A 12,429-nucleotide genomic window follows, 5' to 3' on the forward strand; every position below is an offset into this window, starting at 1 on the left:
ATTTTCCTATTCAACCTAAAAGATGATACATTAATGTCACATGGAAAATCCATCGTATAGTAAAAGTAACAGGAAGTACCTTAACCCTGAAGTGAGTAAGATGAGTTTCTTACTAGAAAGTTTGAGGGAGAAGAAAACAAATTAAAAAATAAGGTTTATGACAAGTTTCTCTATATATTTGTATATTCTCTTTAAGGATGATCTTTTCATAATTGCATTATCTGGCAAAAAGTTTGCCTTTGAAAATGTGGGCTTTTTTTTGAATAACCGCTTACAACAAATGAAAAACAATTTTGACTAGGTAATGTATTCACAGGGTTCAAAAATAATAAACTATAAAAAGATGTACAGCAAAAAGTATTAATTCATCTAGACATTATCTACCCCATGCCTACCCATAACTGCTCTTATTAATTTCTTATGTATAATTCTTGTCTTCATTCTTATGAATTTCTTTTAGCATATACAAATAAGCATAAGTATGTATTCTTATCTCTCCCTTTTCTACACAGAATGTAGTATGCATATTGTTTTAAACACTGATTATTTTCCCTTAACAATACATCCTGGAGATTTTTCAATATCAGTCTATTCATGGACCTTTTTTTAACTGAGGTATAATTGACATACAACATTATATTAGTTTCATGTGTACAATATTATGATTGGATGTTTGTCTATATTGCAAAATCACCACTACAATAAGTCTAGTTAACATTTGTCACCATACATAATTACAGAATTTCTATTTCTTGTGATGAGAATTTTTAAGATCTACTCTCTTAGCAACTTTCAAATATGCAATACAATATTATTAACTATAGTTGTCATGCTGTTCATTATTTGTGGACCTTAACGTAAAGGCATTAAGTATGTAAAGTAGTACTCTGATTAGAGAAGAATGAGTTAGGATAACTCCTGAGACATTCATAGATGTCGTGCTTAAATTATAACCCCTGGGAGAATAAAATTAGCTATTATCTTTAAATTTAACAAAATGTAATACATACGTAGATTTTCCACTGATCTGTAATATTATCATAAAAATTTAACCTCCAAATATTAATCTTAATTAACTGATAAAATTATAATTTAAAACATTTTTAATTGTATCATAAATCTAATTTAAAAAACAATACTCCCTGCTATTTTTAAAGTAATTATCATATAAACTAAGAGAATGTGGAGGGTTTGCATGGATATATTGTATAGAATGGGAGTCTCTGAACAAATGAAACTAAAAATGGAGAAAATCAAATTCTTCCTAAAGAAAATCTTCATTTAAAAGACAACGAATCACACATTTTATACTAATGTTTAATATGTTGTGTTTTATATTTACTACTGTGTATTTTTATGACTTAATTAAAAGAGACAGAATTCTAAGAAAACTATGTTTATTCTTTAAAAAAACACACCAGAAGTTTTTCTATTTAAGTTTAATCAATTTTCTTGTTTTTATAATTGCTTTTAAGCCAATTTAAAAGAGTAAATAAACCTAACCAAACATTAAATGTATAAAAATAAGTTTCAGAATATTGAATGAAGCTAAAAGTAAAAATTAGATCTCACACTTTTCAGATTGGGACATATAAGCCATGTGAAAGGCTGAGTTTAATGAAAACGAAATTAGGATTTAAAATATCTTTTTTTTCCTTGTTCCACTTTTAAATATGCCAAACATGCTTTTTGAATATTGGAGGGAGAGTATTTACTCTACACGATCTGATATTTTCTTAAGTGTTATCTTTTGTTATATCTTCTTTTGTTTCTTTTTGTTTTTTAGTGGTCATGAGGAGAGAGTGCTAAAAAATCTTAGCCTCAAGAGGAAAAAGAAGATCTTCAAAAAGTTAAACATGAAATTACCGCATGACCCAGCAATTCTACTTGTAGGTATATAACCCAAATAACTGAAAATAGGTACTCAAACAAATATATGTATGCTCATTTTCATAGCAATTATGTTAACAACAGTCAAAAGGTGGAAAAAGCCCAAATGTCCATCAATGCAGTAATGCATAAATCAGTTGTGATTTGTACACACAATGGAATATTATTCAGCCATAAAAGGGAATGAAGTATTGATACAACAGTGAGTGAACCTCAAAAACATTACACTCAGTGAAAGAAGCCAGACACAAAAGGTCACTTATTGTATGATGCCTTTTATATGACGTGTCCAGGGGATGTAAATCCATAGTGAGAGAACACAGATTAGTAGTCGCCAGGGGCTAGGGAGAGGAGACAGTAATGGGGAGAAACTGCTTAGGGAGTATAGGGTTTTATTTTGAAGTGATGGAAATGTTTGGAACTAGATAGAGGTGGTGGGTATAAAGCATTGTGAATGTACTAAACGCCACTAGATTTTAAAATGACTAACTTTATGTTATGTGAATTTCATCTCAATAAATTAAGAAACAAGTCTATTCTAGAATCTTGGCTAGAGGTAAAATAAATAAACTTTCTGGTATTAAAAAAATTTACTTTTTCTCATTTGTTGTAAGCAAAGAGATAGACAATCCAATAAGTATACAGCTTTTTATTCTTGGGATACTTTGTTTTCAAGCTTTAAGTTTTCCACCTTGTTCAAAATAACATACAACATTGATAAGTTACATAAAAGTTTGTGACCTATTTGCATCAAGATGATTTTGATTTCAACATAGTAATTCCTCATTTAATATTATGAATATCAGAATTTGATAAGTTGTTAATATTTGTGGGAAATGCCCTAACTGCATTTGTACTAGATGACAATTGAGTATTCTTATGTGTTTATAAGGTAATTTTTAGAACAGATTCGAGAATATCTATCTGTTCATTGAATTTATTTATTTATTTATTTATTTGAGGAAGGTTAGCCCTGAACTAACGTCTGCTGCTGATCCTCCTCTTTTTGCTGAGGAAGACTGGCCCTGAGCTAATATCCGTGCCTATTTTCCTCTACTTTATATGTGGGATGCCTACCACAGCATGGCTTGACAAGTGAGGCCATGTCCACACCCAGGATCTGAACCGGCAAGCCCCAGGCCACCGAAGTGGAACGTGTGAACTTAACTGCTGTGCCACTGGGCCAGCCCCTGTTCACTGAATTTAAAAAATATATATATCTCCTTTGAATAATATTTTACAATCATATCTTATTTGAATTCATGGGAGCAGAAGTTTTGTATATAAGCTGAGGAAGGCACAAATTTGGCAAAAGCACTTTGCTGGGGGAGGAGTAATGGCTTCTAACCTTTTATACACTAGCCATAGTTGCTCCATTTTCATATCTCTAGCTTTTTATGTCACTATCATCTTTTCCAATTTATCAGAAATTTCCTGGGGTTGGCCTGGTGGCACAGCAGTTAAGTTCACATACTCCATTTTGGCAGCCCAGGGTTTGCCGATTCAGGTCCTAGGTGTGGACCTATGCACTGCTTATCAAGCCATGCTGTGGCAGGCCTCCCACATATAAAGTAGAGGAAGATGAGCATGGATGCTAGCTCAGGGCTAATCTTCCTCAAAAACAAAAAAAAATTTCCTAAGCTAGACCATATCTACTTTGTTTTTCATTTCAAGAAAGTTAATAAATGTGTCAAAAAAGAAAGGAGAAGAAATAATTTAATCACTAAAGTTATTAAAATCACTAAATCTGGCAATCTAAAATGGTAAACATGAAAATTTATTTTGTGAATTTGGATAAAATTTAGCTGTGGAGATTGGCATTAAAATTAAATATTAGAAATTAATAGAAGTAGATAATTTGAGAAACAAACGTGTTGAGACAGCAGGAAAATAGCTGTTATTTTCTGTACTCTGGGTATAAAAGAGTGCTGATAATTTGGGTATTGGGGACTTTGCTTGGTTTCCAATTAAATGTATGTTGACATGGAAGTCTTCTATGATGGAGAGGACTCCAAATATTATATATATATATATATATATAATATACAATATAAATTTGAATCTCTTGTGATTTGGGAATCTGGAAAGAAATCAGGTCTTGCTTACCAAATCCCTAAATTGCAAAGGATTCTGAAAATTTCCCTTTTCCATCCCCTCGGAATATAACCAAGCCCAGTTTCTGGGGCTGAATTTTAAAAACTCATATGCAGAGTAAGTATTCTTCATAAAGATCAGTTAGGACACTTTTGGTGTAGAAAATTTTCTCTCAGACTTCAACAATGTTGAATGTCTAGTTCAGCATTTTAAATTCAACTAGCTGTGCAAGGAATTTATTTTTACTGTAAAGACTAAGGTAAGAAAGTGGTTTGCTGAATTAAGTATTTTGCTTTGGCAAAGTAAGTGCTAATTTTTAGCAAAATTTTTTTCTTTCTTTTATTTATTTATTTTTAAATTTTTATTGCAGTAACATTGGTTTATAACATTATGCAAATTTCAGGTGTACATCATTATATTTTGTTTTCTGTGTAGATTACCTCATGTTCACCACCCAAAGACTAATTACCATCCATTATCACACACATGTGCCTAATCACGCCTTTTGCCCTCCTCCCTGCCCTCGTCCTCTCTGGTAACCACCAATCCAATCTCTGTCTCTATGTGATTGCTTGCTGTTGTTTTTATCTTCTACTTATGAGTGAGATCACACGGTATTTGACTTTCTCACTCTGACTTGTTTCACTTAACATAATACCTTTAAGGTCCATCCATGTTGTCACAAATGGTCAAATTTCATCTTTTTTTACGGCTGGGGAGTATTCCATTGTGTATATATACCACATCTTCTGTATCAGTTTGTCCTTTGTTGGGCACCTAGGTCGCTTCCAAATCTTTGCTCTTGTGAATAATGCTGCAATGAACATAGGGGTGCATGTATCTTTATGCATTCTTGTTTTCATGTTCTCTGGGTAAATACCCAGCAGTGGAATAGCTGCATCATACTGTACTTCTACTCTTAATTTTTTGAGGGATCTTTATACTATTTTCCATAGTGGCTGCACCAGTTTGTACTCCCACCAACAGTGTATGAGAGTTCCCTTCTCCCCAAATCCTCTCCATCACTCGTTTCCTGTCTTGTTAATTATAGCCATTCTGACCAGAGTGAGGTGATACCTCATCGTAGTTTTGATTTGCATTTCCCTGATAGTTAGTGATGTTGAACATCTTTTCATTTGCCTGTTGGCCATCTGTATATCTTCTTTGGAGAAATATCTGTTCAAATCTTTTGTCCATTTTTTAAATTGGATTGTTAGCTTTTTTGTTATTGAGCTGTATGAGTTCTTTGTATGTTTTGGATATTAACCCCTTATCAGATACATGGTTTCCAAATATCTTCTCCCAGTTGTTAGGCTGTCTTTCCATCTTGTTGATGGTTTCCTTTGCTGTGCAGAAGCTTTTTAGTTGGATGTAGTCCCATTTGTATATTTTTTCTCTTGTTTCCCTTGCACAGTCAGACACGGTACTTGAAAATATGCTATAAGATGAATGTCAAAAAGCATACTGCCTATGTTTCCTTCTAGAAGTTTCATGTATTACACTCAAATCTTTAAACCAATTTGATTTAATTTTTGTGTATGTGCAAAATAATTGTCTACTTTCATGCTTTTGCATGTGGCTGTTCAGTTTTCCCAACACCATTTATTGAAGAGACTTTCCTTTCTCCGTGTATGTTCTTGGCTCCTGTGTCAAAAATTAGCTATTGATAGATGTGTGGCTTTATTTCTGGGCTCTCTGTTCTGTTCGATTGATCTGTGTGTCTGTTTTTGTGCCAGTACCATGCTGTTTCAGTTACAATAGCTTTGTGATATATTTTGAAATCAGGGAGTGTGATACCTCCAGCTTTGTTCTTTTTTTCTCAGGAGTACTTTGGCTATTTGGGGTCTTTTGTTGTTCCATATAAATTTTAGGATTCTTCGTTCTATTTCTGTGAAAAATGCTGGAAATTACATAGGGATAGCATTGAATCTGTAGATTGCTTTAGGAAGTATGGACATTTGATCTATATTAATTCTTCCAATCCAAGAACATGGAATATCTTTCCATTTCTTTGTGTCTTCTTCTATTTATTTCAACGTTTTATAGTTTTCAGTGTACACATGTTTCACCTCTGGTTAAGTTTATTCCTAGGTATTTTATTCTTTAGGTTGCCATTGTAAATAGGATTGCATTCTTAATTTCTCTTTCTGCTACTTTGTTGTTAGTGTGTAGAAACACAACTGATTTTTGTATGTTGACTTTATATCCTGCAACTTGAGTGTATTCATTTATTATTTCTATATGTTTTTTAGTGAATTCTTTAGAGTTTTCTAAATATAAACTCCTGTAATCTGCAAACAGTCCCAGTTTCACTTCTTCCTTTCCAATCTGGATCCCTTTCATTTCTATTTCTTGCCTGATTGCCCTGGCTAGGACTTCCAATACTATGTTAAACAAGAGTGGTGGCAGGGGGAATCCTTGTCTGGTTCCTGTTCTCGGAGAGATAACTTTCAGTTTTTCTCCACTGAGAATATTAGCTGTGGGTTTGTCATATATGGCTTTTATTGTGTTGAGGTACTTTGCTTCTATACCCATTTTTATTCAGAGTTTTTTTTTTTTTTAAAGATTGGCACCTGAGCTAACTGTTGCCAATCTTTTTTATTTTTTTCCTGCTTTATCTTCCCAATCCCCCCTACATAGTTGTATATCTTAGTTGCAGGTCCTTCTTAGTTGTGGGATGTGAGACACCACCTCAACGTGGCCTGACGAGCAGTGCCATGTCCGCGCCCAGGATCCGAACCCTCGGCCGCCGCAGCGGAGCGCGAACTTAACAGCTCAGCCACAGAGCTGGCCCCTTATTCACAGTTTTTTTATCATAAATGGATGTTGTATCTTGTCAAATGCTTTTTCTGCATCTATTGAGATGATCGTATGGATTTTATTATTCATTTTGTTAATGTGGTTTATCACTTTGACTGATTTGCAGATGTTGAACCATCCCTGCATCCCTGGAATAAATCTCACTTGATCATGATGTATGATCTTTTTAATGTATTGTTGTAATCGATTTGCTAGTATTTTGTTGAGGATTTTTGCATCGATGTTCATCAGTGATATTGGCCTGTAATTTTATTTTGTGTTATCCTTGTCTGGTTTTGGTACCAGGGTAATGTTGGCTTTGCAGAATGAATTAGGAAGATTCCCCTCCTTTTCAAGTTTTGGGAAGAGTTTGAGAACGAGAGTTATTAAGCCTGAATATTTGATAGAATTCACCATCGAAGCCATCTGGTCCTGGGCTTTTATTTTTTGGGATGCTTTTGTTTACTGTTTCAATCTCCTTACTACTGATTGGTCTATTCAAATTCTCTATTTCTTCTTGATTCAGTTTTGGAATGTTGTGTGATTCTAAGAATTTGTCCATTTCTTCTATATTATCTAGTTTGTTGCCATATAGCTTTTTGTGATATTCTCTTATAATCTTTTGTATATCTGAGGTGTCTGTTGTAATTTCTCCTCTTTCATTTCTGATTGTATTTCTTTGAGCCTTTTCTCTTGTTTTCTTCATGAGTCTAGCTAAAGGTTTGTCAATTTTGCATATCTTTTCATTGAACCAGCTCTTCATTTCATTGATTTTTCTTATTTTTTTTAGTCTCTCTTTCATTTACTTCTGCTCTAATTTTTATTATTTCCTTCCATCTACTGATTTTGAGCTTTGTTTGTTCTTCTTTTTCCAGTTCCTTTAGGTGTACTGTTAGATTGTTTATTTGAGAGTTTTCTTTTTTATTGAGGTAGGCCTGTATTCTGATAAACTTCCCTCTTAGAACTGCTTTTGCTGTATCCCATAAATTTTGGCATGTTGCATTTTAATTTTCATTTTTTTCCAGGTATTTTTTTGAGTTCTCTTGATTTCTCCATTGACTCAATTGTTGCTCATAGCATTTTGTTTGTGGCTGTTATCATTTTCTTCCTGTAGTTGATTTCTGCTTTCATACCATTGTGGTCAGAAAAGATGCTTGGTATTATTTCAATCTGCTTAAATTTATTGAGATGTTTTGTAGTCTAATATGTGATCTATCCTGCAGAATGTTCCATGTGCATTTGAAAAGACTGTGTATTCTGTGGTTTTTGGATGGAATACTCTGTATATATCTACTAAGTCTATTTGGTTTAGCATGTCATTTTAGGCCAATCTTTCCTTTTTTATCTTTTGTTTGGGTGATCTATCCATTGGTGTAGTGGAATTCTAAATCCCTACTATTATTGTGTTACTGTCTATTTCTCCTTTTATGTCTATTAATAACTGCTTTGTATATTTAGATGCTCCTATGTTGGTACGTTAGATATTTACAAATGTTATACCATCTTGTTGGATTACTCCGTTTATCATTATGTAATGCCCTTCTCTGTCTCTTGTTACAGTTTTTCTTTGAAAGTCTATTTTGTCTGATATAAGTATTGCTACCCCTGCTTTCTTTTCTTTGCCATTTGCATGGAATATCTTTTTCCATCACTTTACTTTCAGTTTGTGAGTGTCTTTAGGTCTGAAGTGTTTCTCTTATATGCAGCATATATTTGGGCCTTTTATTTTTATCCAATTTTCCACCCTATGCCTTTTTTTTCTTGAGGAAGATTAGCCCTGAGCTAACTGCTGCCAATCCTCCTCTTTTTGCTGAGGAAGACTCGCCCTGAGCTAACATCCATGCCCATCTTCCTCTACTTTATATGTGGGATGCCTACCGCAGCATGGCCTGCCAAGCGGTGCCATGTCTGCACCTGGGATCTGAACTGGTGAACCCCGGGCCGCCAAAGTGGAATGTGCGCACTTAACCACTGCACCACCAGCCAGCCCCTACCCTATGTCTTTTGCTTGGAGCATTTAGTCCATTGACATTTAAAGTAGCTATTGATAAGTATGTACTTATTGACATATTGTTACATTTTTTCTGGGTGTTTTAGTAGTTCTTATCTCTTCCTTTTTTCTTCTCTTGCTCTCTTCCCTTGTGGTTTGATGGCTTTATTTAGTATTGTGTTTGGATTCCTTTCTCTTAATTTTTTGTGTATTTATTAAAGATTTCTGGTTTGTGATTACCACAAGGTTCATATATAATAACTTACATATATAGCAATCTATATTAAGTCAATGATCATTTAGTTATTCTCTTGCTAAAAGCTCTACTCTTTTACTCTCCTCCTCCCACATTTTATGTTTTTGATATCATATCTAACCTCTTTTTTTGTGTGTGTGTCTCTGTTACCCTCTTATCATGGAGATAGGTAATTTTAGTACTTTTGTCCTTTGATCTTCATATTATATTCATAGGTTGTTGATCTGCTACTTTTACTGTATTTTTCCCTTTACCAGTGGTTTTATTGCCTTTTTTTTGGATAATTTTCTTATTCCGATTTGTGGTCTTCTTTTTCCCACTTAAATAAGTCCCTTTAGCATTTCTTGTAAGGGTGGATTCTTGGTGATAAACTCCTTTCCTTTTTGCTTGTCTGGGAAAGTATTTACCTCTCCTTTATCTCCCCTGAATGATAACCTTGATGGGTAGAGTATTCTTTTTTTTTTCTGCTTTTTCTCCCCGAATCCTCGTAGTATATAGTTATATATTTTAGCTGTTGGTCTTTCTAGTTGTGGCACGTGGGATGCTGCCTCAATGTGGCCTGATGAGCAGTGCCATGTCTGTGCCCAGGATCTGAACCAGCGACACCCTGGGCCACCGAAGCAGAGCATGAAAACTTAACCACTCGGCCACGGGGCCGGCCCCTGAGTATTCTTGAGTGTAGATTTTTTCTTTAAGCGCTTTAAATATATCATGCCACTCTCTTCTGGCATGTAAAGTTTCTGCTGAGAAGTCAGCTGATAGCCTTATGGGGTGTCCTTTGTATTTAATGTGTTGCTTCTCTCTCATGGCTTCTAGGATTCTCTCTTTATCTTTACCTTTGGACATTTTAATTATATTTGTCTTGATGTGAGCCTCTTTGGGTTTATCTTGTTTGATGCTCTGTGCTTCCTATACCTCGATGTCTCTTTCCTTCCTTAGGTTAGGAAAGTTTTCAGCTATTATTTCTTCAAATAGATTCTCTGCCACTTGTCTCTCTCTTCTCCTTCTGGAACACCTATAATTCAGATGTTAGTGTCCTTGATTTTGTCCCAGAAGTCCCTTAGACTGTCCTCATTCTTTTTAATTCTTTTTTCTTTTATCCCTTCAGCTTGGGGGATTTCCTCTACTCTTTCATCCAGCTCACTGATCTGTTCTTCTATATCATCTACTCTGCTTTTGAGTCCCTTTAGTGAATTATTCATTTCCAGTATTATATTCTTCATTTCTGGTTGGTTCTTTTTCATATTTTCCAATTCTTGTTGATATTCTCACTGAGTTCATCCGTTCTTCTCCCAAGATCAGTGAGCATCTTTATGACCTTTTGTTTGCACTCTTTGTCAGGTAGCTTGTTCATTTCTGTTTCATTTAGTTATTTTTCTGGGGTTTTGTTCTATTCCCTTCCTTGGAACATATTCCTTTGCCTCCTCATTTTGTCTTTTTCTTTGTGCTTATATCTATGTATTAGGTAGGTCAGCTACATGTCTGGTCTAGGAGAGGTGGCCTTATGTAAGAGATGCCTTCTGAGGCCCAGCAGTGTGCTTCCCTCTTCTCACCAGTTCCAAATGTTGCAGAAGTGTCCTCTGTGTGGGCTACATGTTTCCTTCTGTTGTCACAGGATTGCTCTTGCTGCAGGTGCCCAGGAAGGCTAGGCTGTCCCCCTGGCCAGCTGGTTATAATGCTCAGCTGTGTGTGGCTGCTATGGACCCTTCAGTCACTCTACTGGGCATGGGGAGTTCCAGCACAATTGGCTATAAGGTCTAATGGCACATTCCCTTTGTAGTTTTTCTAAGTGAATAGGCCCCCAGGGACTTTCCATTGCTGTAGGCCTCTGGCTTGCAAGGCTCTTATCAGCAGTCTCAGGATTACAGATGAGTGGTGTTTGCCTCAGGCATGGGGCACCCAATTGTTTCAGGCTTTGGAATGTGGGGTCAATGCCTTACTTGGCTGTTTGAGAAGTACAAGTTTTCTGCAGCTGACAAGCCCCCTGCCCCAAGGACCACACGTACCATCAACACAGTCCTGCCCTGTGTGCATGTCTGACCCCCAGAAGTGGACCCATTTACCCCACTGCAGAGGCCCCACACACTCTACCAACACCCCACACACTCCACCCACTCCTTGCACATGCCCTGCCCCTCAGAGGTGGACCCACTCACCCAGTTGCAGAGGATCTAGGTACCCAGCCTATGTAGGCCAACAAGTTACCTGAGGGCTTGCTGTTGGGTGGCGCCAGTCCCAAGGTAGGCTGACTGCCCTGGCTGAGCTGGATTAAATCGGTTGTCTATTGGGTGGGGCAGACCCTGGGCTGACAGGCCAGGTGAAGAAATCCAATGGCGTCTGCCAGTGTCTGTGTCAGCATGCTTGCACTAGGTCACATAATGGCTGCTGCCAATTTCTTAGTCCCTGGTGAGGTCTCAACTCTCACCAAGATGCACTCAGAGTCCATCAGATGAGTCTCTTTTCACCAAAGGACTGTGCATCTTTCTTTCTGGTGATTTTTGGTTGCTTTCCAAAATGGGTGAAGTTGTCCATGGGCCCTCTAAGAGCCAGCTTTTTTTCCCTTATGTCCAATAGCTTTTCTAGGGGTATTCCCCATTGTTGTTAATAGCCAGCAAAGCCAGATGTTATGACACTTGTCTCAGTTGTGCTGAGTCCAAAAGATGCTTATAGCAGTAACACTCCCCAACTTAGATCCCCCATTCCTCCAGGGAAGGCTGCATACCTTAGGCTTGCTTCTGGCCAGCCATGGATCATTGTGGCTTGTGAAGGTGGCTTTTTCTTCTATCCAAAAAGGAATTTCTGCCTCTTCCACCTCACTCAGGACTGTCCCTTGTTGTGGGGGTTCTTTTTATTCAGTTTTCCATTCTCTCTCAGGGGTAATTGTTCTAAGAGTAGTTGTGAATCTGTTGTGTCCATGGGAGGAGATGAGTTCAGAGTTTGCCTATGCTGCCATCCTGACACTAACCTCTCTTTCCTTATTTTTAGAATTTGCTCAGCTCATGTAGATTCTTGACTACATAAAGGTATGGTTTTGTGTGTATTAGACCAATTGGCATATTCTAATTTATATACTATGCATGAATTTTATACACACCTCCCTTATATTTTTATGAAAATAGTATACATTGTAGAGGTTGTTTTATTGAAATAAGACTGTAGCCTTCTCCTAAAATACCAGAAAATTCTATTTCTAGAAAAATTCTCTATTATTTACTAATCTGTGCTTATACATATCTCTGGCAGCTTTTATTGGCTATAAAATATCATTTCAAAATTTTTAACCAACATTGATTTGTAGACTTTTAAGAAGTTCAACTTTATCTAAACGTAAAATTCTAGTGATACTTAAACAGATACTGACTTCTACAGGCTATTATCACTTAAGTGCAAATGAAAAAGA

At 36.1% G+C, this 12,429-nt stretch overlaps 1 long non-coding RNA gene across 3 annotated transcripts in view; it reads left to right on the forward strand.

Annotated features, from left to right (window-relative positions):
* Nucleotides 1-12,429, forward strand: part of LOC139082786 (uncharacterized) — a 78,537-nt gene that overhangs the window by 25,168 nt on the left and 40,940 nt on the right. For all 3 annotated transcript variants that reach the window (XR_011539020.1, XR_011539018.1, XR_011539019.1), the window contains exon 2: nucleotides 1,787-1,889. This is a non-coding gene — a long non-coding RNA (uncharacterized lncRNA). The remainder of the gene's footprint in view (nucleotides 1-1,786; nucleotides 1,890-12,429) is intronic.

The sequence above is a fragment of the Equus przewalskii genome, chromosome 4 (genome assembly GCF_037783145.1).
Source record: "Equus przewalskii isolate Varuska chromosome 4, EquPr2, whole genome shotgun sequence".
Taxonomy (NCBI): Eukaryota; Metazoa; Chordata; class Mammalia; order Perissodactyla; family Equidae; genus Equus; species Equus przewalskii.